The following is a 21,686-nucleotide window of genomic DNA, read 5'->3' as shown; positions in this document are numbered from 1 at the left end:
TGCAGCTGCGTCAACAACAAAAAAAAAATCTCCGAGCACGCTGAAATACTCGGAGACCACCCGAGCATGCTCGGAGAAACTCGAGTAATGAGAATACTCGCTCATCACTAGTCACCACTTCTGTATTTATCACCCACTCCTGGTTTTGGCTTACAAATACTGAGGTAAAAAAAACTGATCAAATACTCATCGTGTGCACGTGGCCAAAGAGGGACAAATCATGTGGCGCTCCGCAGCAAATTTTGACCATGCACCATAGTCACATCCATTTACCATTTCTTTCTTCCCTGGCAGGAATAGATGCCAGAGGAGCGGTGGCAGTGAGGGACATTCAGCAGACACCCAGAAATGCAGGTCAGTGGTATCTAGCGGCTGGGCAGGAGGCCCCCAAATCTCTTACCTTCCGCTGTCCCAATGCTGCTTTCTATTAGCCAGGGCTGGGCGACGTCATTTATGCATCACATAATCATCTTTAGTTGGGACCTTTGAGGAGCTGGCATTGTTCTAAAGTCTACTGGACCAATGGACGTAGAGCAGAATCCACGGCTCTAAGGGATGCAGACTTTTTCCAGCTTAGGGCATCGGTTACTTCAAACTTGTTTTTTATTGGAGATTTGCTTGCTGTGTTTCATTAGAGATTTGCTTGCTTGTCAGTTCAAGTGCACTAATTTCACCTGGAAAGTGTTCAGCCTCTGGACTCAAAGTTGCCATTCAGTGACAGTAAGCAGAGGAAGATGTGCAGGATGGATGTTATGTATACATAAGGCCGGCGTCACACTAGCGAGTTTTACGGACGTAAGAGCGCAGAAAATACGTCCGTAAAACTCGCCAAACAAACGGCACAATTATTCTCAATGGGGCTGCTCCTATCAGCCGTATATTACGGTTCAGTATTATACGGCTTTCTACGGCCGTACAAAATCGCAGCATACTGCGTTTGTCAGCGTATTGCGCAAATAATACGCCAATGAAAGTCTATGGGGGCGAGAAAAATACGGATTCCACACGGACCAGCAGTGTGACTTGCGAGAAATACGCAGCGGTGTTAGTGAAAAGTCGGTAATTCAATTGCCGGCTTTTCATTTCTCCTGCCTAAACCCGACATGATATGAGACATGGTTTACATACAGTAAACCATCTCATATCCCCTTTTTTTTGCATATTCCACACTACTAATGTTAGTAGTGTGTATGTGCAAAATTTGGGCGCTGTAGCTGCTAAAATAAAGGGTTAAATGGCGGAAAAAATTGGCGTGAGCTCCCGCGCAATTTTCTCCGCCAGAATGGTAAAGCCAGTGACTGAGGGCAGATATTAATAGCCAGGAGAGGGTCCATGGTTATTGCCCCCCCCCCCTGGCTACAAACATCTGCCCCCAGCCACCCCAGAAAAGGCACATCTGGAAGATGCGCCTATTCTGGCACTTGGCCACTCTCTTCCCACTCCCGTGTAGCGGTGGGATATGGGGTAATGAAGGGTTAATGCCACCTTGCTATTGTAAGGTGACATTAAGCCAGATTAATAATGGAGAGGCGTCAATTATGCAGGGTGGATTGATTTAAATCACGCCGATTTAAATCATGATTTAAATCACGATTTAAATCAAAAGATTTTTTTCTATTTAAATCGGATCGATTTAAATCATGATTTTAATCATGATTTAAATCACTGATTTAAATCAAAAGGTTTTTTTTAATATAAATCACGATTAAAATGAGAAGTGAGAGCAGTGCGCATGTGCGCCCATAGTTACACGGACGAAACTAGGGGCAACGATCTAACGCCAGGGTGAGGGGGGGACCCCAAAGTAAGTAAAAATCTTTTTTGTTTTACTATATGGCAATAGGTAGGTGTTTAAAAGCAGCATGTCTTGATTGTATAAACTATTAATAGCCTCCACATTTTGTTCATACTGCCCCTTTAATTCCACACTTCTAGCTTGGTTTCACTTTTGGTTTAGTTTCTTTTTCCATTCAGTTGACATGCCCAAACATGCAAGAGCAAAGTGCAAATACTGTCAAAAGGATATCCAAGGACTTGTTTGCCGTTTGAAATCACATTATGAAAACTGCAACCAGAAGGGAAATGAAGATGTTGATAGTGAAGTGTTTCTTTGGTCATCTTCATCACCGCACTTCTCATGATGTTGCCTCATTCACGCCACCAGGCCTTGCATCTCTTTGTTGCATCGTTTGCATTTTGCACGCATGCCTGCCTTACCGATAGGCGAAGGAGCTTCATTAAAATATTCCCAAACTGGGTCTCTTTTACGGCCTGCTGCCATTATAAGGAAAGAATGTAATAAACCTCAGATCGTACACACAAACAGATCCAGACTTGTCTGTCTGTGGCTATGCTGCAGTATTGTGCTCAAAGTTTCACTTTCATTTTTTTGTCTGCTTGCCCTTCCTCCTCAAAACACTTAGATTCACATTCTTCTTGTGTTGTGCAGATCTATTCCACTCCAAACAATCAGAAACATATTGTCTAACTTCTTGGACTTGGCACTGAAGGGGTTGATTCTGTATTCATAGGTTTGTAGAACAATAGGATTAAGGTCTTTTTCTCAACTCTGTTCATGTTGTAACATTTTTGCCATGAAGAAGAGGCTGGGACCTCTGCGGAGTCAAATTCAGTTTTGAGAACTGCGTAAGTAAAGCGAGCGTCTGTGATAATATAGGAGAGAAACTGCCCACTAATCCTACAGAAACCTCTGGAAGAGCATGGCATTGTGAATGTTACACATATACAGCCTTTATTCTACTGAGTTAAACAACTCAGCTTTATCTCATGATGGAAGAACCTTTGGATGGTAAAATATTTTCCTCAAAAAGCAGTTTATTGAAAAAAATCCGATTTAAATCAAAAAAATCCGATTTAAATCAAAAAAATCCGATTTTTTTGATTTTTTTTAAAAAACATTGATTTTTATCCACCCTGCAATTATGACACCTATCCATTATTAATCCAATTGTTTGAAAGGGTTAAAAAACACACACATTATTAAAAATTATTTTAAAGGGCCACTGTCACCCCCCCCAGCCGTTATAAACTAAAAGAGCCACCTTGTGCAGCAGTAATGCTGCAGTCTAACAAGGTGGCTCTTTTAGTTTTTGATTCATTTATTACCTCAATAAAGCGTTTTAAAAATTGGCCACAAATACCAGATATTGTTCCTGGAGGCGGTCCGAATCGTCCTCTATCAATCTCCCAACTGCCGTCACTCTTCTCTTCAGGGGCGATGGTCGCCGCCCCCTTCGCGCTGTTGCTTCTTAAATCCGGCGCCTGCGCTGTGCGTGCCTGCCTGGGGCAGGCGCAGTCTTCATTGTCAGTCACAGCTCAGACGCAAGGTGCCTCACTGCGCCTGTGCGGGCAGTGCGGCCACCCTGTTCCTGAATCCCCGCCCCGCACTGTGTTATTCATTATGCACAGTGCGGGGCTGGGGTTCCTGGGCATGCGCACTGCGCTTGTCAGACGCTCCCCCGGTCCCCCGCCTTCCAGCGTTGTTCTTTGTGGCTGTTCAAAACGTCGGCAATGAAACCTGTATATTCCGGCAATGCTGGAAGGCGGGGGAGCGTCTGACAAGCGCAGTGCGCATGTCCAGGAACCCCAGCCCTGCACTGTGCATAATGAATAACACAGTGCGGGCCCCAGGCAGGCACGCACAGCGCAGGCGCCGGATTTAAGAAGCAACAGCGCGAAGGGGGCGGCGACCATCGCCCCTGAAGAAAAGAGTGACGGCAGTTGGGAGATTGATAGAGGACGATTCGGACCGCCTCCAGGAACAATATCTGGTATTTGTGGCCAATTTTTAAAACGCTTTATTGAGGTAATAAATGAATCAAAAACTAAAAGAGCCACCTTGTTAGACTGCAGCATTACTGCTGCACAAGGTGGCTCTTTTAGTTTATAACGGCTGGGGGGGGGGTGACACTGGCCCTTTAATGAAATAAACACACCGGTTGTTTTAATATTTTATTGCTCTCTCAATCCATTTGAAAACCCTCGCTTGGCAAAATAATAAAAACACAAGATACATACCCTCTGGTGAACCGTCACGTCCCACGAGGTAATCCATCTGAAGGGGTTAACTCATTTTACAGGCAGGAGCTGCGCTAAAGCACTCGCTCGTGTTTGTAATCCCCGGGGAATGAAGGAAATCTGAGTGATCTGTACTTACATTGAGTTGCGGTGAGGCGCCCTCTGGTGGATGTTCTCATGAACTGCAGCCTTGGAAAAGTTCCCACGCTCGAGTTCATATGAGTTCATATCGCTCCAGCGCTGTGTATTGCAACGTGTGACCGCAGTCTACGACGCTGGAGCGATAATCATACGACGCTGCAACGTCGCGAATCGTGCCGTCGTAGCGATGAAAATGGCACTGTGTGACGGTACCCTAAGGGTACCGTCTCACTATACGATTTACCAACGATCACGACCTGTGATACGACCTGGCCGTGATCGTTGGTAAGTCGTTGTGTGGTCGCTGGGGAGCTGTCACACAGACCGCTCTCCAGCGACCAACGATGCCGAGGTTCGCTGGTAACCAGGGTAAACATCGGGTTACTAAGCGCAGGGCCGCGCTTAGTAACCTGATGTTTACCGTGGTTACCAGCATAAAAGTAAAAAAATCCAAACAGTACATACTGACCATCTGATGTCCGTCAGGTCCCTTGCCGTCTGCTTCCTGCTCTGACTGAGTGCAGCCGTACAGTGAGAGCAGAGCGCAGCAGTGACGTCACCGCTGTGATCTGCTCTCACTTTCCGGCCGGCAGACAGTCAGAGCGGGAAGCAGACGGCAAGGGACCTGAAGGACATCAGATGGTCAGTATGTACGGTTTGTTTTTTTTTACTTTTACGCTGGTAACCAGGGTAAACATCAGGTTACTAAGCGCGGCCCTGCGCTTAGTAACCCGATGTTTACCCTGGTTACCAGCGTACGCATCGCTGGATCGCTGTCACACACAATGATCCAGCGATGACAGCGGGAGATCCAGCGACGAAAGAAAGTTTCAAACGATGTGCTACGACGTACGATTCTCAGCAGGGTGTCTGATCGCAGTAGCGTGTCAGACACTGCGAGATCGTAACGATATCGCTAGAACGTCACGAATCGTGCCGTCGTAGCGATAAAAATGCCACTGTGTGACGGTACCCTAAGACATAAGATAGTGATAGTGTCTCAGAGGCCTCAGTTGAGCCATTGTTTCATATGAGACTGTACCTTGACTCTTGTTGTATGTTAATTTGTGAGTGCATGCTGATTATTGCATCAGATCACTGCAGTTTACTAACCTACACAATTAAAGGCCCCGTCACACACAGCGACGCTGCAGCGATACAGACAACGATGCTGATTGCTGCAGCGTCGCTGTTTTGTCGCTGTGTAGTCGCTGGGGAGCTGTCACACAGACCGCTCTCCAGCGACCAACGATGCCGAGGTCCCAGGTAACCAGGGTAAACATCGGGTTACTAAGCGCAGGGCCGCCAGCGTAAAAGTAAAAAAAAACAAACAGTACATACTTACCTTCCGCTGTCTGTCCCCCGGCGTTCTGCTTCTCTGCACTGTGTAAGCACAGCGGCCGGAAAGCAGAGCGGTGACGTCACCGCTGTGCTGTGTTTTCCGGCTGGCCGGTGCTCACAGTGCAGAGAAGCACAGCGCCGGGGGACAGACAGCGGAAGGTAAGTATGTACTGTTTGTTTTTTTTTACTTTTACGCTGGTAACCAGGGTAAACATCGGGTTACTAAGCGCGGCCCTGCGCTTAGTAACCCGATGTTTACCCTGGTTACCAGTGAAGTTATCGCTGAATCCGTGTCACACACACCGATTCAGCGATGTCAGCGGGACCTCAACGACCAAAAAAAGGTCCAGGCCATTCCGACACGACCAGCGATCTCACAGCAGGGGCCTGATCGCTGATACGTGTCACACATAGCGAGATCGCTACTGAGGTCGCTGTTGCGTCACAAAACTTGTGACTCAGGAGCGATCTCGCTAGCGATCTCGCTATGTGAGATGGGGCCTTTAGGATAAATATGCAGATTATTTGAACAATCGAACAATGAAGGATCACCTCCACCCACCTTCCTCCAATCCAGTGGAAGAATGTCATGAATGGGAGCTGTGGATATAAAAAGTCCTTGGCTCCCTCTGCAAAGAGACCCTCTTCAGGAACAGCCCTGGAGCTTGATACACGTGCTACGGTCGTGATATCTATCGTCTGTATGTGAGGAACTATCATAAGGAACAGAGGCGTAGCTAGGGTTTCAACTTAGGGGGGCGCAAAACATCTGAGTGGGCCCCTAACCAGCTAACCCTGATTACAGTTACGCTTGCGCACTCTAATTGTGAATATGGTGGAACCTCAGAATATGACCGCACAGTTATAGAAAATAAATCTATATACAAAAACGAACATTGATTTTACCGCCATATTGTAACGATATACAACTTTGATGGTCGCAATACTCTGAGTGCCCCTATAACAACACAGTAATGCTTAAGTGCCCACTTTACATTTAATAATGTTCCCTCATGTACTGCTCCATTATACACAGTATGATGATTCTATAACTCCCTGATACACCGTATGATGTTCTCATGGCTCCCCTTTACACAGTATAATGCTGACAGAGCTCCCCTATATACAGTGTAATGGGCCAACAGCTCCCATATGCACAATATGCCTTCACAGTTCCCTATACACAGTATGGTGGGTCCATAGCTCCCTTATAAACAGTATGATGTCCCTCACAGTTCCCCTGTACACAGTATGATGGGCCCACAGCTCCTTATATACAGTATGATAGGCCCACAGCTTCCTTATACACAGTATGATGAGCCTGCAGCTCCCTTATACACAGTATGATGGGCCCGCAGCTCCGTTATACACAGTATGATGGGCCCACAGCTCCCTTATACACAGTATGATGGGCCCGCAGCTCCCTTATACACAGTATGATGGACCCGCAGCTCCCTTATACACAGTATGATGGGCCCACAGCGCCCTTATACACAGTATGATGGACCCGCAGCTCCCTTATACACAGTATGATGGGCCCGCAGCTCCCTTATACACAGTATGATGGGCCCGCAGCTCCCTTATACACAGTATGATGGGCCCGCAGCTCCCTTATACACAGTATGATGGACCCGCAGCTCCCTTATACACAGTATGATGGGCCCACAACGCCCTTATACACAGTATGATGGACCCGCAGCTCCCTTATACACAGTATGATGGACCCGCAGCTCCCTTATACACAGTATGATGGGCCCGCAGCTCCCGTATACACAGTATGATGGGCCCGCAGCTCCCTTATACACAGTATGATGGGCCCACAGCGCCCTTATACACAGTATGATGGACCCGCAGCTCCCTTATACACAGTATGATGGACCCGCAGCTCCCTTATACACAGTATGATTGGCCCGCAGCTCCCGTATACACAGTATGATGGGCCCGCAGCTCCCTTATACACAGTATGATGGGCCCACAGCTCCCGTATACACAGTATGAGCCCGCAGCTCCCTTATACACAGTATGATGGGCCCACAGCTCCCTTATATACAGTGTGATGGGCCCGCAGCTCCCTTATACACAGTATGATGGACCCGCAGCTCTCTGTCATGATTTGGCAGTCTGCAGTCACATAATGTGACTGCAGACATTTATTCCAAGCCTTTATCAACTTTATAGTGCTAAATAGCTTATTATTAAATTATTAAAGCACCACTCTAGCAGGGTTTTTTTTCCACCGCTGGAGTAGTGTTTTAAGCGCAAGTCCCCGGTCATTTACTCATCCTCCGGCATATTCACTATTTTGGGCCCTGCTGTAGTCCCGCTGCTCAAACTTGTGAGCGCAGCTTCTGACTGGCCAGAAGATAGAAGCTATGTCACAAGCGCTCAATGTAAGACTATGAGGCTATGTGCCCACGTTGAGGATTCGTGTGCGGATTTTTCCTCACCGTTTTTGCAAAATCCACAGGTAAAACGTGCTGTGTTTTACCTGTGGATTTCCCGCAGATTTCCTGCGTTTTTTGTGAGGATTTCGCTTGCGTATTTACACCTGCGCAATCCTATACAGGAGCAGGTGTAAAACGCTGCGGAATCCACACAAAGAATTGACATGCTGCGGAAAATACAATGCAGCGTTTCCGCACGGTATTTTCCACACCATGTGCACTGCGGATTTGGTTTTCCATAGGTTTACATGGTACTGTACACCGCATGGAAAAGTGCTGCAAATCCGCAGCCAAATCCGCAACATGTGCACATACCCTGAGAGTGAGAAAGAGGCCAGAACGAGGCTCCCATAGACTCACATTGATTTGTGACCTCTGCGCTGCTCCATAAAACACTGGAGCAGCGGACAGGTCACAAACTGTAGGAGACGGAGCCGAGCGGAGTCAAAAACAGAGGAAAACGCCAGAAGGTGAGTATCAGACAGGGGACGGGGATTTTCAGCACCGCTCCAGCAGTGAAATTAAAAAAAATGCTGGAGTGGTGCTGTAAATGTGATGCAGCTCTTGGTTACTATATGGGGGCTCCTTATACTAATACGGTGCATACTAAAACCCTATGTGCCAAATTAACCTATACCTATGCCTATGGTAGATATTTTAGTCGTATTCATCTATACCTATGCCTATTTTAGATTTTTTTTACCGTTTCATTTTCTTAATTTAGTTTTCCTTTCCACTTCACTCTATTTGAAGCAGAGTAACCAATTTATTTACTTATGTATTTATTTTGACATAAAGTTGCTATACATGAATGTAGGGGTTCACTTTTTTGGAAACGGAATAACGGTTTTAAGCTCCGTTTTTTTTATTGGAATAAGTTCATATTAGTCCAACAAGGTTATCTTCCAAGTTTCATTAAGATCTTTTTAGGGATTCAGTCTTTATGCACCGCCATATTCTGCCATACCTATGCCTAGTGTGTTATCATGGTTGGAAACGGAATAACGGTTTTAAGCTCCGTTTTTTTTATTGGAATATGTTCATATTAGTCCAACAAGGTTATCTTCCAAGTTTCGTTAAGATCTTTCTAGGGATTCAGTCTTTATGCGCCGCCATATTCTGCCATACCTATGCTTAGTGTGTTATCATGGTTGGAAACGGAATAACGGTTTTAAGCTCCGTTTTTTTATTGGAATATGTTCATATTAGTCCAACAAGGTTATCTTCCAAGTTTCATTAAGATCTTTTTAGGGATTCAGTCTTTATGCGCCGCCATATTCTGCCATACCTATGCCTATGGTATTTTTTTTTCTAAAGTTGTATTTTTTTAATGTATTTTTCCTTTCCACTTCAGTCTATTTAAAAATAAATTAGCGGAGGTTAAACATTAATTGTGTTTTCAACAAGGCAAACCCATACATTTCTATATAGTAACTTTAAATTTTAAATAAACACTGAATCCCTAAGATCATCTTGATGCAACTTTGAAAATAAGTTTGTCATTAATATGAACTTTTTCCAGCAAGAAAAACAGAGCTTAAAAATGTAATTCTGTTTTCAACCATGTTAATTCATACATTCCTATATAATAACTTTACATTTCAAATAAACAGTGAATCCCTAAGTAGATCTTTATCGAAAAATTTTGCCTTAGGCCGGCCTCACACTAGCGTGTTTTACGGACGTATGAGAGGTGCTGAAAATACGGATTGCATATGGTACAATGCTTGTCTATGCCCCAGCTGCTATCAGCCATATTTTACTGATCCGTATATTATACGGTCTTCTACGGCCGTAGAAAATCACAGCATGCTGCGTTTGTCACCGTATTGCGCAAAAAAATACGCCAATGAAAGTCTATGGGGGTGAGAAAAATACGGATTACACACGGACCAGCAGTGTGACTTGCGAGAAATATGCACCGGTGTTCTATAGAAAAGCCGGCAATTCAGTGCGGTGTACAGTAAAATCACACTGACAGTTTACATTAGAATAGCTAAAATAAATGTCTACACATAGTATAGGGGTGTGTGTGTATATATATATATATATATATATATATATATATATATATATATATATATATATATATATATACTAGATGGTGGCCCGATTCTAACGCATCGGGTATTCTAGAATATGCATGTCCACGTAGTATATTGCCCAGCGACGTAGTATGCTGCCCAGCCACGTAGTATGCTGCCCAGCCACGTAGTATATTGCCCAGCCACGCAGTATGCTGCCCAGCCACGTAGTATATTGCCCAGCCACGTAGTATGTTGCCCAGTTACGTAGTATATTGCCTAGTGACGTAGTATATTGCCCAGTAACGTAGTATATTGCCCAGTGACGTAGTATATTGCCCAGTGACGTAGTATATTGCCCAGTGACGTAGTATACAGCACAGAGCCACGTAGTATATTGCCCAGTTACGTAGTATATTGCACAGCGACGTAGTATACAGCACAGAGCCATGTAGTATATTGGCCAGTCACGTAGTATATTGCCCAGCTACGTAGTTTATTGCCCAGCCAGGTTTGTCACAGTTTAAAAAATAAAAAATAAACATATACTCACCTTTCCGAGGTCACCTTGTAGTCCACGGCAGCTTCCGGTCCCAGGGATGGTATGAGCGCATGACTGTGATCACGGTGATGCGCCCTCTGCTGGATGTCCTCATATGAACTCGAGCCTGGGAACTTTTCTTAATATTTTCCCACGCTCGAGTTCATATGAGGACATCCAGCAGAGGGCGCATCACCGCGACTGAAGGTAACTACAGGTCATTGACCTACATTCCATTCATTCCCCGGGGTTATACAGGCAGGAGCACAGCTGCATTAGCAGAGCTTCTGCTTATAAAATTAGTTAACCCCTTCAGATGGATTTACATCATGGGACGTGACAGAACGACGGAAGGTATGGGATATTGTTGTTTTTTTATTTTACCTTTTTTACAGACCGAGGGTCTTCAGGTGGATTACCAGTATAATAAAATATTACAAAAACCTGTGTATTTATTTTATTAAAATACTTTGTAATAATGTGTGTGTATTTTTTAACCATTTCATACTATTGGATTAATAATGGATACGTGTTATAATTGACGCCTCTCCATTATTAATCTGGCTTAATGTCACCTTACAATAGCAAGGTGACATTAACCCTTCATTACCCCATATCCCACCGCTACAGGGGAGTGGGAAGAGAGTGGCCAAGTGCCAGAATAGGAGCTTCTTCCAGATGTGCCATTTCTGGGGTGACTGGGGGCAGATGTTTTTAGCCAGGGGGGGGCAATAACCATGGACCCTTTCTAGGCTATTAATATCTGCCCTCAGTCATTGGCTTTACCATTCTGGCGAAGAAAATTGCGCGGGAGCCCACGCCAATTTTTTCCGCGATTTAACCCTTTAATTTAATAGCTAGAGCGCCTAAATTTTGCACATACACACTACTAACATTAGTAGTGTGGAATATGCAAAAAAAAAAAAGGAATGTGAGATGGTTTACTGTATGTAAACCATGTGTCATATCATGTCGGGTTTGGGAGGAGATAGGAAAAGCCGGCAATTGAATTACCGGCTTTTCTCCTGTCTAGCGCTGTATGAAATATTAACATATATACATATATGTGTCTCACTGACATTTTATAATAATAATATATATATATATATATATATATATATATATATATATATATATATATATATATATATATATATATATAATATCTATATATATATATATATCTATATAATATCTATATATATATAATTGTCTAAGGGTTTAATTGTCTGTCTGTCCTGCAAATCCCGCATCTCTGATTGGTCGAGGCCGCCAGGCCTCAACCAATTAGCGACGGGCACAGTCTCTGATTGGTCGAGGCCAGCCGGCCTCGACCAATCAGCAACGGGCATTGTCCTCCACTGCTGTCAAGTGCCGCCATTGTGTTGTCTAAGGGTCTAATTGTCTGTCTCGGAAATCCCAACTTGCTGATTGTGCCCGTCGCCGGCTGGCCTCGACCAATCAGCGACGGGCATTGTCCTCCACTGCTGTCAAGTGCCGCCATTGTGTTGTCTAAGGGTCTAATTGTCTGTCTCGGAAATCCCAACTTGCTGATTGGTCGAGGCCAGCCGGCGACGGGCACAGTCTGCCGCGAATTCTGGAATCATAAATTGTCCTCCACTGCTGTCAAGTGCCGCCATTGTGTAGGGTGTGTGCCTGCTTCTCCCTGTATGGGCGGCATCTCCTTGTGTTTCTATCTTAGAATGGGTCGTAAACGAAAATACGCCAATGAGGATGACAGAAAAGCAGCAGCAAGAAAACGACAACATCGGGAACAGGAGACACCACAACAAACTGCCGCCCGAGAAGCCGAGGGTGTGGAATCTCACAGACAACGTCGCCAACAGGAGACACCACAACAAACTGCTGCTAGACAAGCCCAGGATGCTGCATCTCACAGACACCTTCGCCAACCGGAGACACCACAACAAACTGTTGTACGACAGGAACAACATGATCGCCAAATTCATAAAAAACGAATGCTCTACTACCAACTAAGGCACGACCAGGACAATATTCAACAACTTGCACATTACGTAACAGACAATGAATGTACAATTCATGAACACTACTGTGGGAATATGAATGCAGTTTGCTCTAAATGCGACTCTCTGAATTTCATTGATGAAAAACCATCTGACAATCAGTTTACTCAATGCTGCCAAAAAGGAAAAGTTATGCTACCGAGACCTCACTACTCAGATCTGTTTGAGCAGTTAATGAAAGGAATGCGTCATCACTAGGGTTGAGCGACCTTGACTTTTTTAGGGTCGAGTCATGTTTCGCGAAACCCGACTGTTGGAAAAGTCGAGTCGGGCGAAATCGGCCGATTACTGCGCAAAGTCGAGGATCGGCCGGAACACGAAACCCTATGCACGTCAATGGGTTTTTTTGTTTTTTTTTCTCTCCCTCTCCCTCTCTCTCTCTCTCTCTCTCTCTCCCCTCCGTCCCAGCACAGAAAATTTCGTTTTACACATTCCAAATCGCTAGTGCGCACAAGCGATAAAATGATGATAGGCGTGCACGCCATAACCCCTATGTCATCACTCTGCCCACGCTCCTTCATTGGCTGAAAAAATGGCGCTACACGCGTCATACGAAACGCGACTTTGGCGCCAAGATCGCGTACCGCATGGCCGACCCCACACAGGGATCGGGTCGGGTTTCATGAGACGCCGACTTTACCAAAAGTCGGCGACTTATGAAAATGAACGATCCGTTTCGCTCAACCCTAGTCATCACAAGTCCTGCGCGGAAAGGACCTGCCGTGACGTCACGGTCATGTGATCGCAACACGGTCATGTGACCGCGACGTCATCACAGGTCCTGCGCGACAAGGACCTGTCGTGACGTCACGGTCATGTGACCGCAACGTCATCACACCCTGGGACCGGAAGCTGCCGCCTGCACCCCACACAGGCGACAGAGCTACAACGCGCCTGCGGAAGGTGAGTATATGTTTATTTTTTATTTTTTTAACCTGTGTCATACATGGCTGGGCAATATACTACGTCGCTGGGCAATATACTACATCACTGGGCAATATACTACGTCACTGGGCAATATACTACGTCACTGGGCAATATACTATGTCACTGGCCAATATACTACGTCACAGGGCAATATACTACGTGGCTGGGCAATATACTATGTCGGCTGTGCAATATACTACGTGGCTCTGTGCTGTATACTACGTCACTGGGCAATATACTACGTAACTGGGCAATATACTATGTAACTGGCCTATATACTATGTAAGTGGCCAATATACTACGTAACTGGGTAATATACTATGTGGCTCTGTGCTGTATACTACATCACTGGGCAATATACTACGTGGCTGGGCAATATACTACGTGGCTGGGCAATATACTACGTGGGCTGTGCAATATACTACGTGGACATAGATATTCTAGAATACCCGATGCGTTAGAATCGGCCACCATCTAGTATACTATATAATTGTCTAAGGGTCACTTCCGTCTGTCCTTCTGTCTGTCACGGTTATTCATTTGCTGATTGGTCTCGCAAGCTGCCTGTCATGGCTGCCGCGACCAATCAGCGACGGGCACAGTCCGGAAGAAAATGTCCGCTCCTTACTCCCCGCAATCAGTGCCTGTCGCCCGCATACTCCCCTCCGGTCACCGCTAACACAGGGTTAATGGCGGCGGTAACGGACCGCGTTATGCCGCGGGTAACGCACTCCGTTACCGCTGCTATTAACCCTGTGTGTCCCCAACTTTTTACTATTGACGCCGCCTATGCGGCATCAATAGTAAAACATGTAATGTTAAAAACCATAATAAAAAAAAAAAATACTATACTCACCCTCCGTAGTCGCTCGCGCCGGCCGTCATCTTCCGTTGCAGGTTCCGGTGGCAAAGATGGTATGGGAGGAAGGACCTGCCATGACGTCACGGTCATGTGACCGCGACGTCATCACAGGTCCTGCGCTCATACCATCCCTGGGACCGGAAGCTGCCGTGGACTACAAGGGGCCCTCGGAAAGGTGAGTATATGACAGACAAACCTGGCTGGGCAATAAACTACGTAGCTGGGCAATATACTACGTGACTGGCCAATATTCTACATGGCTCTGTGCTGTATACTACGTTGCTGTGCAATATACTACGTAACTGGGCAATATACTACGTGGCTCTGTGCTGTATACTACGTCACTGGGCAATATACTACGTCACTGGGCAATATACTACGTCACTGGGCAATATACTACGTGGCTGGGCAATATACTACGTGGGTGGGCAGCATACTGCGTGGCTGGGCAGCATACTACGTGGACATACATATTCTAGAATACCCGATGCGTTAGAATCGGGCCACCATCTAGTGTATATATATATATATATATATATATATATATATATATATATATATATATATATATATATATATATATATATATATATATATATATACACATACCCCTATATTATGTGTAGACATTTATTTTAGCTATTCTAATGTAAACTGTCAGTGTGATTTTACTGTACACCGCACTGAATTGCCGGCTTTTCTATAGAACACCGGTGCATATTTCTCGCAAGTCACACTGCTGGTCCGTGTGTAATCCGTATTTTTCTCACCCCCATAGACTTTCATTGGCGTATTTTTTTGCGCAATACGGTGACAAACGCAGCATGCTGTGATTTTCTACGGCCGTAGAAGACCGTATAATATACGGATCAGTAAAATATGGCTGATAGGAGCTGGGGCATAGACAAGCATTGTACCATATGCAATCCGTATTTTCAGCACCTCTCATACGTCAGTAAAACTCGCTAGTGTGAGGCCGGCCTAAGGCAACATTTTTCGATAAAGATCTACTTAGGGATTCACTGTTTATTTGAAATGTAAAGTTATTATATAGGAATGTATGAATTAACATGGTTGAAAACAGAATTACATCTTTAAGCTCTGTTTTTCTTGCTGGAAAAAGTTCATATTAATGGCAAACTTATTTTCAGAGTTGCATCAAGATGATCTTAGGGATTCAGTGTTTATTTAAAATTTAAAGTTACTATATAGAAATGTATGGGTTTGCCTTGTTGAAAACGCAATTAAAGTTTAACCTCCGCTAATTTATTTTTAAATAGAGTGAAGTGGAAAGGAAAAATACATTAAAAAAATACAACTTTAGAAAAAAAAATACCATAGGCATAGGTATGGCAGAATATGGCGGCGCATAAAGACTGAATCCCTAAAAAGATCTTAACGAAACTTGGAAGATAACGGAGCTTAAAACCGTTATTCCGTTTCCAACCATGATAACACACTAGGCATAGGTATGGCAGAATATGGCGGCGCATAAAGACTGAATCCCTAAAAAGATCTTAATGAAACTTGGAAGATAACCTTGTTGGACTAATATGAACTTATTCCATTAAAAAAAACGGAGCTTAAAACCGTTATGCCGTTTCCAACCATGATAACACAGTAGGCATAGGTATGGCAGAATATGGCGCATAAAGACTGAATCCCTAAATAGATCTTAATGAAACTTGGAAGATAACCTTGTTGGACTAATATGAACATATTCCAATAAAAAAAACGGAGCTTAAAACCGTTATGCCGTTTCCAACCATGATAACACACTAGGCATAGGTATGGCAGAATATGGCGCATAAAGACTGAATCCCTAAAAAGATCTTAATGAAACTTGGAAGATAACCTTGTTGGACTAATATGAACATATTCCAATAAAAAAAACGGAGCTTAAAACCGGTATTCCGTTTCCAACCATGATAACACACTAGGCATAGGTATGGAAGACTATGGCGGCGCATAAAGACTGAATCCCTAAAAAGATATTAATGAAACTTGGAAGATAAGCTTGTTGTACTAATATGAACTTATTCCAATAAAAAAAACGGAGCTTAAAACCGTTATTCCGTTTCCAACCATGATAACACACTAGGCATAGGTATGGCAGAATACGGCGGTGCATAAAGACTGAATCCCTAAAAAGATCTTAACGAAACTTGGAAGATAACCTTGTTGGACTAATATGAACTTATTCCAATAAAAAAAACGGAGCTTAAAACCGTTATTCCGTTTCCAACCATGATAACACACTAGGCATAGGTATGGAAGAATATGGCGGCATATAAAGACTGAATCCCTAAAATGATCTTAACGAAACTTGGAAGATAACCTTGATGGACTAATATGAACTTATTCCAATAAAAAAAACGGAGCTTAAAACCGTTATTCCGTTTCCAACCATGATAACACACTAGGCATAGGTATGGCAGAATACGGCGGTGCATAAAGACTGAATCCCTAAAAAGATCTTAACGAAACTTGGAAGATAACCTTGTTGGACTAATATGAACATATTCCAATAAAAAACACGGAGCTTAAAACCGTTATTCCGTTTCCAACCATGATATCACACTAGGCATAGGTATGGCAGAATATGGTGCATAAAGACTGAATCCCTAAAAAGATCTTAATGAAACTGGGAAAGTAACTTTCTGTCACTAATATGAACTTATTCCAATAAAAAAAACGGAGCTTAAAACGGTTATTCGTAATTCTTACCAAAGTGATGATGGGAGAGCCTGGTGTTGCAGCTTGACTTCTGTAAGATATGCCCCAGCTAGCATGTCCACTTACTCTGCATTCTCTGGTTGCTAGGGTACTGGATGTGTGAGAGGAGGGTTTATATACTATCTCAAGGTAGACAATATTAACATTAGCTTCTAGCCTATAGGTACCGTCACATTAAGCGACGCTGCAGCGATATAGACAACGATGCCGATCGCTGCAGCGTCGCTGTTTCGTCGTTGTGTGGTTGCTGGAGAGCTGTCACACAGACAGCTCTCCAGCGACCAACGATGCTGAAGTCCCCGGATAACCAGGGTAAACATCGGGTTACTAAGCGCAGGGCCGCGCTTAGTAACCGGATGTTTACCCTGCTTACCAGTGTAAATGTAAAAAAAACCAAACATTACATACTTACATTCCGGTGTCTGTTGCGTCCCCCGGCGTCTGCTTCCCTGCACTGTGTAAGCGCCGGCCCTAAAGCAGAGCGGTGACGTCACCGCTGTGCTCTGCTTTACAGCTGGCCTGCGCTGACACAGTGCAGGGAAGCAGACGCCGGGGGACCCGACAGACACCGGAATGTAAGTATGTAGTGTTTGGGTTTTTTTACATTTACAATGGTAACCAGGGTTAATATCGGGTTACTAAGCGCGGCCCTGCGCTTAGTAACCCGATGTTTACCCTGGTTACCAGTGAAGACATCGCTGAATCCGCGTCACAGACACCGATCCAGCGATGTCAGCAGGAGATCCAGCGATGAAATAAGGTGCTGGCCTTCTAGCTCCGACCAATGATGTCACAGCAGGATCCTGATTGCTGCTGCGTGTCAAACACAACGATATCGCTATCCAGGACGCTGCAACGTCACGGATCGCTATCATTATCGTTGTTAAGTTGTTCAGTGTGAAGGTACCTTTATCTCACTCAAAACATCACCCTCCCTCTCTCAGTTCAGGTACACAGAGAAGGGAGTTGTAAGGCTATGTGCACACGTTCAGTATTTATCGCGTTTTTTTCGCTATAAAAACGCGATAAAAACGTGAAAAAAATGCTTACATATGGTTCCCAATCGTTTCTATGTAATCCGCAAAACTTGTGCAAATGTTGCGATTTTTTCCGTGAAAAAACGAATCGCGGAAAAAAAAGCAACATGTTCATTAATTTTGCGGAATCGCTGATTTCCCGCACACTGTACAAAATCTACCATAGGCATAGGTACAGACAAAAATGACTAAAAAATCTACCATAGGCATAGTTAAAATCTACCATAGGCATAGGTAAAATCAGTTCCCTGAAAAATGCACACAGGAAAATTGCACACAGGAAAATTGCCCACATGAAAAATGCCCACAGGAAAAATGCCCACAGGAAAATTCCCCACACGGAAAATTCCCCACACGGAAAATTCCCCACATGGAAAATTCCCCACACGGAAAATTCCCCACATGGAAAATTGTCAATTACAGCATCACAAAAGTTTCAGATCTATGATATTTCAGGTGCAAGGTGAGGATGTTCACATAATATGTGATCAACTTGTGATTTACAGTTGACCTAGTGCAAAAATGACGATCTGTGATTTGCAGCAGTCTGTCATTCTCAGCACTAGATAGATCTAGTCTGCTCTCTTCTCTCACTGATTCTGCCTTACTCCTCCCACCAGCCCAGAGCAGCAGCACATGCAGAACCGGCAGCAGTGTGATCCAGAGGAGCCATCACTGCTATCAGTGCTCACAAAAGAATCACTGCTGCTGGCAGAGATATTTGGTCCTGGAAGCCCAGAAGGCACCGCAGAAAGGTGAGATTCTGTCACTTGTACCACTTTGTGTTCTTGCTGAGAATGTATGATATGCTTTTGCAGTGGAGTCCGATGGGCCCCAGTGCGAAATTTGACCCTTCCCCCCCACACACACACATTGGTCAGATGTGTGGGCCCCTGTAGTGTTCTAAATTCTATAAACATGTATGAATTGCCCCCCTCCCCCTTCATTATGTAGTAATGTCCCCCATACTGGTACATATGCCCATCATCCTGGTGAATATGTCTGCATCCTGGTATATATGTCTTAATGCTGGTGATGTACAGTACAATGTAAATCAATGTGAAAAAAAAAAGCTGTGCACATGGTGCAGAAAAATCTGCGCAGAAATGCTGCAGATTTCAAAGAAGTGCATGTCACTTCTTTTGTGCGTTTCTGCAGCGTTTCTGCACCCCTCCATTAATAGAAATCTGCAGTGGTAAAATCTGCACAAAAAACGCATAAAAAACGCACTAAAAACGCATAAAAAACGCACCTGTGGATTCTGCCAGGAGATGCAGATTTAGTGCAGAAAATTCTGCACCACATTTCCTACGTGTGCACATAGCCTAGGATTGGGGACCACGTAAACCAGGATAGGGACATATATACCAGAAAGGGGGCATAAATACCAGGATGGAGATCATGTGGACCATACATACTAGGATGGGGACCATATATACCAGCATTAGGACATATATACCCGGATGCAGACATATTCACCAGGATGATGGGCATATATACCAGTATGGGGGACATTACTACATAATGAAGGGGGGGGGCAATTCATACGTGTTTATAGAATTTAGAACACTACAGGGGCCCATTCATCTGACCAATGTGTGTGTGTGGGGGGGGGGAAGGGCCAAATTTCGCACTGGGGCCCATCGGACTCCACTGCAAAAGCATATCATACATTCTCAGCAAGAACACAAAGTGGTACAAGTGACAGAATCTCACCTTTCTGCGGTGCCTTCTGGGCTTCCAGGACCAAATATCTCTGCCAGCAGCAGTGATTCTTTTGTGGGCACTGATAGCAGTGATGGCTCCTCTGGATCCCACTGCTGCTGGTTCTGCATGTGCTGCTGCTCTGGGCTGGTGGGAGGAGTAAGGCAGAATCAGTGAGAGAAGAGAGCAGACTAGATCTATCTATTGCTGATAATGACAGACTGCTGCAAACCACAGATCATCATTTTTGCAGTTTTGCACTAGGTCAACTGTAAATCACAAGTTGATCACATATTATGTGAACATCCTCACCTTGCACCTGAAATATCATAGATCTGAAACTTTTGTGATGCTGTAATTGACAATTTTCCATGTGGGGAATTTTCCGTGTGGGGAATTTTCCATGTGGGGAATTTTCTGTGTGGGGTATTTTCCGTGTGGGGAATTTTCCGTGTGGGGAATTTTCCTGTGTGCATTTTTCCTGTGTGCAATTTTCCTGTGTGCATTTTTCTGGTCACCGTAAAATCTACCATAGGCATAGGTAAAATCTACCATAGGCATAGGTATAGACAAATATGACACATAGGGTTTTAGTATTTTCCTACTAATACTCATAAAGACCCAGGTGGTACGTATCAAAAGCCCCCTAACCCCCATCTCCAGCCTCCCCAGACAGCAAATATTATGTGATGGATCACATATAAAATCATAACAAAACATTATAATATTCAGACCCTAGTGCCCTGTCCCCCTCCCCCACTTCAGCCCCAATACCCCCATCAACTCACATCCACCCCCTCAGTGCCCTGTCCCACTTCTCCCACCTTCAGCCCCCACAACACCCCCATGGTCTCACATTTACCCCCCAGTGCCCTGTCTCCCCTCCCCCACAATACCCCCATGGTCTCACATTCACCCCCCAGTGCCCTGTCTCCCCTCCCCCACTTCAGTACCCAATACCCCCATCATCTCACATCCACCCCCTCAGTACCCTGTCCCCCCTCAGTACCCTGTCCCCCCTCACCCACCTTCAGCGCCCACAATACCCCAATGGCCTCACATTCACATCACAGTGACATACCTGAATTTAATAACCCTAAAATGTTCCATCCCCAGCACTTACTGATAAAGTTTGCACTGCAGGCAGGACCAGGAAGTGTCTAGGTGAACTGCAAACTGTGGGCACTAGGACCCAGCGTGCCTGAGCCAATCCCAGCGTGCACAGAGTGAGGAAAACTGCAGCCAGGAAAAGCTCCATCATCAGGTCAGACAGGCGAAACCATTCACTGCAGGGGGGAGACTGCTGCCGGCCACTGTGCTAATAGCGTGCAGAGTCTCCGTCAGACGGGTGCAGACAATATACTGCTCTGCTCCTATGCGGTGTTCTGCCTCCTCACAGAAGTGGCCCTGGCTCCCGGTGGGCCCCTTCATGTGACAGGGCCCGGGGCGATGGCCCCCTCTGCCCCCCCAGTAGCTACGCTACTGATAAGGAATGTTGTTGGCACCTGGAGCGGTAAACATGTGCTACGGTCGTGGTATGAAGCATGGACTGTGACTAAAGATTATACTGGCAGGAGATTCAAAAGCTGTGGGCCAACCAAAAGTTGGGAGACAGTGGGTATCGCCTGGTATGGGGCAATGGAACTATCGGCCCCAGCACTGTGACCATCTTCCTGGAAATTGCTGTAAGACCATGAATATAAGGAATAAAAAATAGTTGTATTGTTAACCTGCCTCAGTGATTATTACAACCCACAGCCTCAGGTCTACACAGGACCTATAGAATAAATAATGTGTTTTTTGTTTTCTGCAGGTGTTCACACCAAAATACATAATAACAATCATC

General features: G+C 44.8%; 1 protein-coding gene across 1 annotated transcript in view; it reads right to left on the bottom strand.

Annotated features, from left to right (window-relative positions):
- Positions 1–21,060, bottom strand: part of USP40 (ubiquitin specific peptidase 40) — a 132,839-nt gene extending 111,779 nt beyond the window's left edge. The window contains exon 1 of the mRNA XM_077272376.1: positions 20,964–21,060. The gene's annotated coding sequence lies outside the window, so the exon portion shown is untranslated. The remainder of the gene's footprint in view (positions 1–20,963) is intronic.
- Between the last annotated feature and the right edge of the window lie 626 nt (positions 21,061–21,686).

Source organism: Ranitomeya variabilis, chromosome 7 (assembly GCF_051348905.1).
Source record: "Ranitomeya variabilis isolate aRanVar5 chromosome 7, aRanVar5.hap1, whole genome shotgun sequence".
NCBI lineage: Eukaryota > Metazoa > Chordata > Amphibia > Anura > Dendrobatidae > Ranitomeya > Ranitomeya variabilis.
The sequence above is the reverse complement of the archived record's forward strand: the minus strand, read 5'-3'. Positions and strand labels throughout refer to the sequence as shown.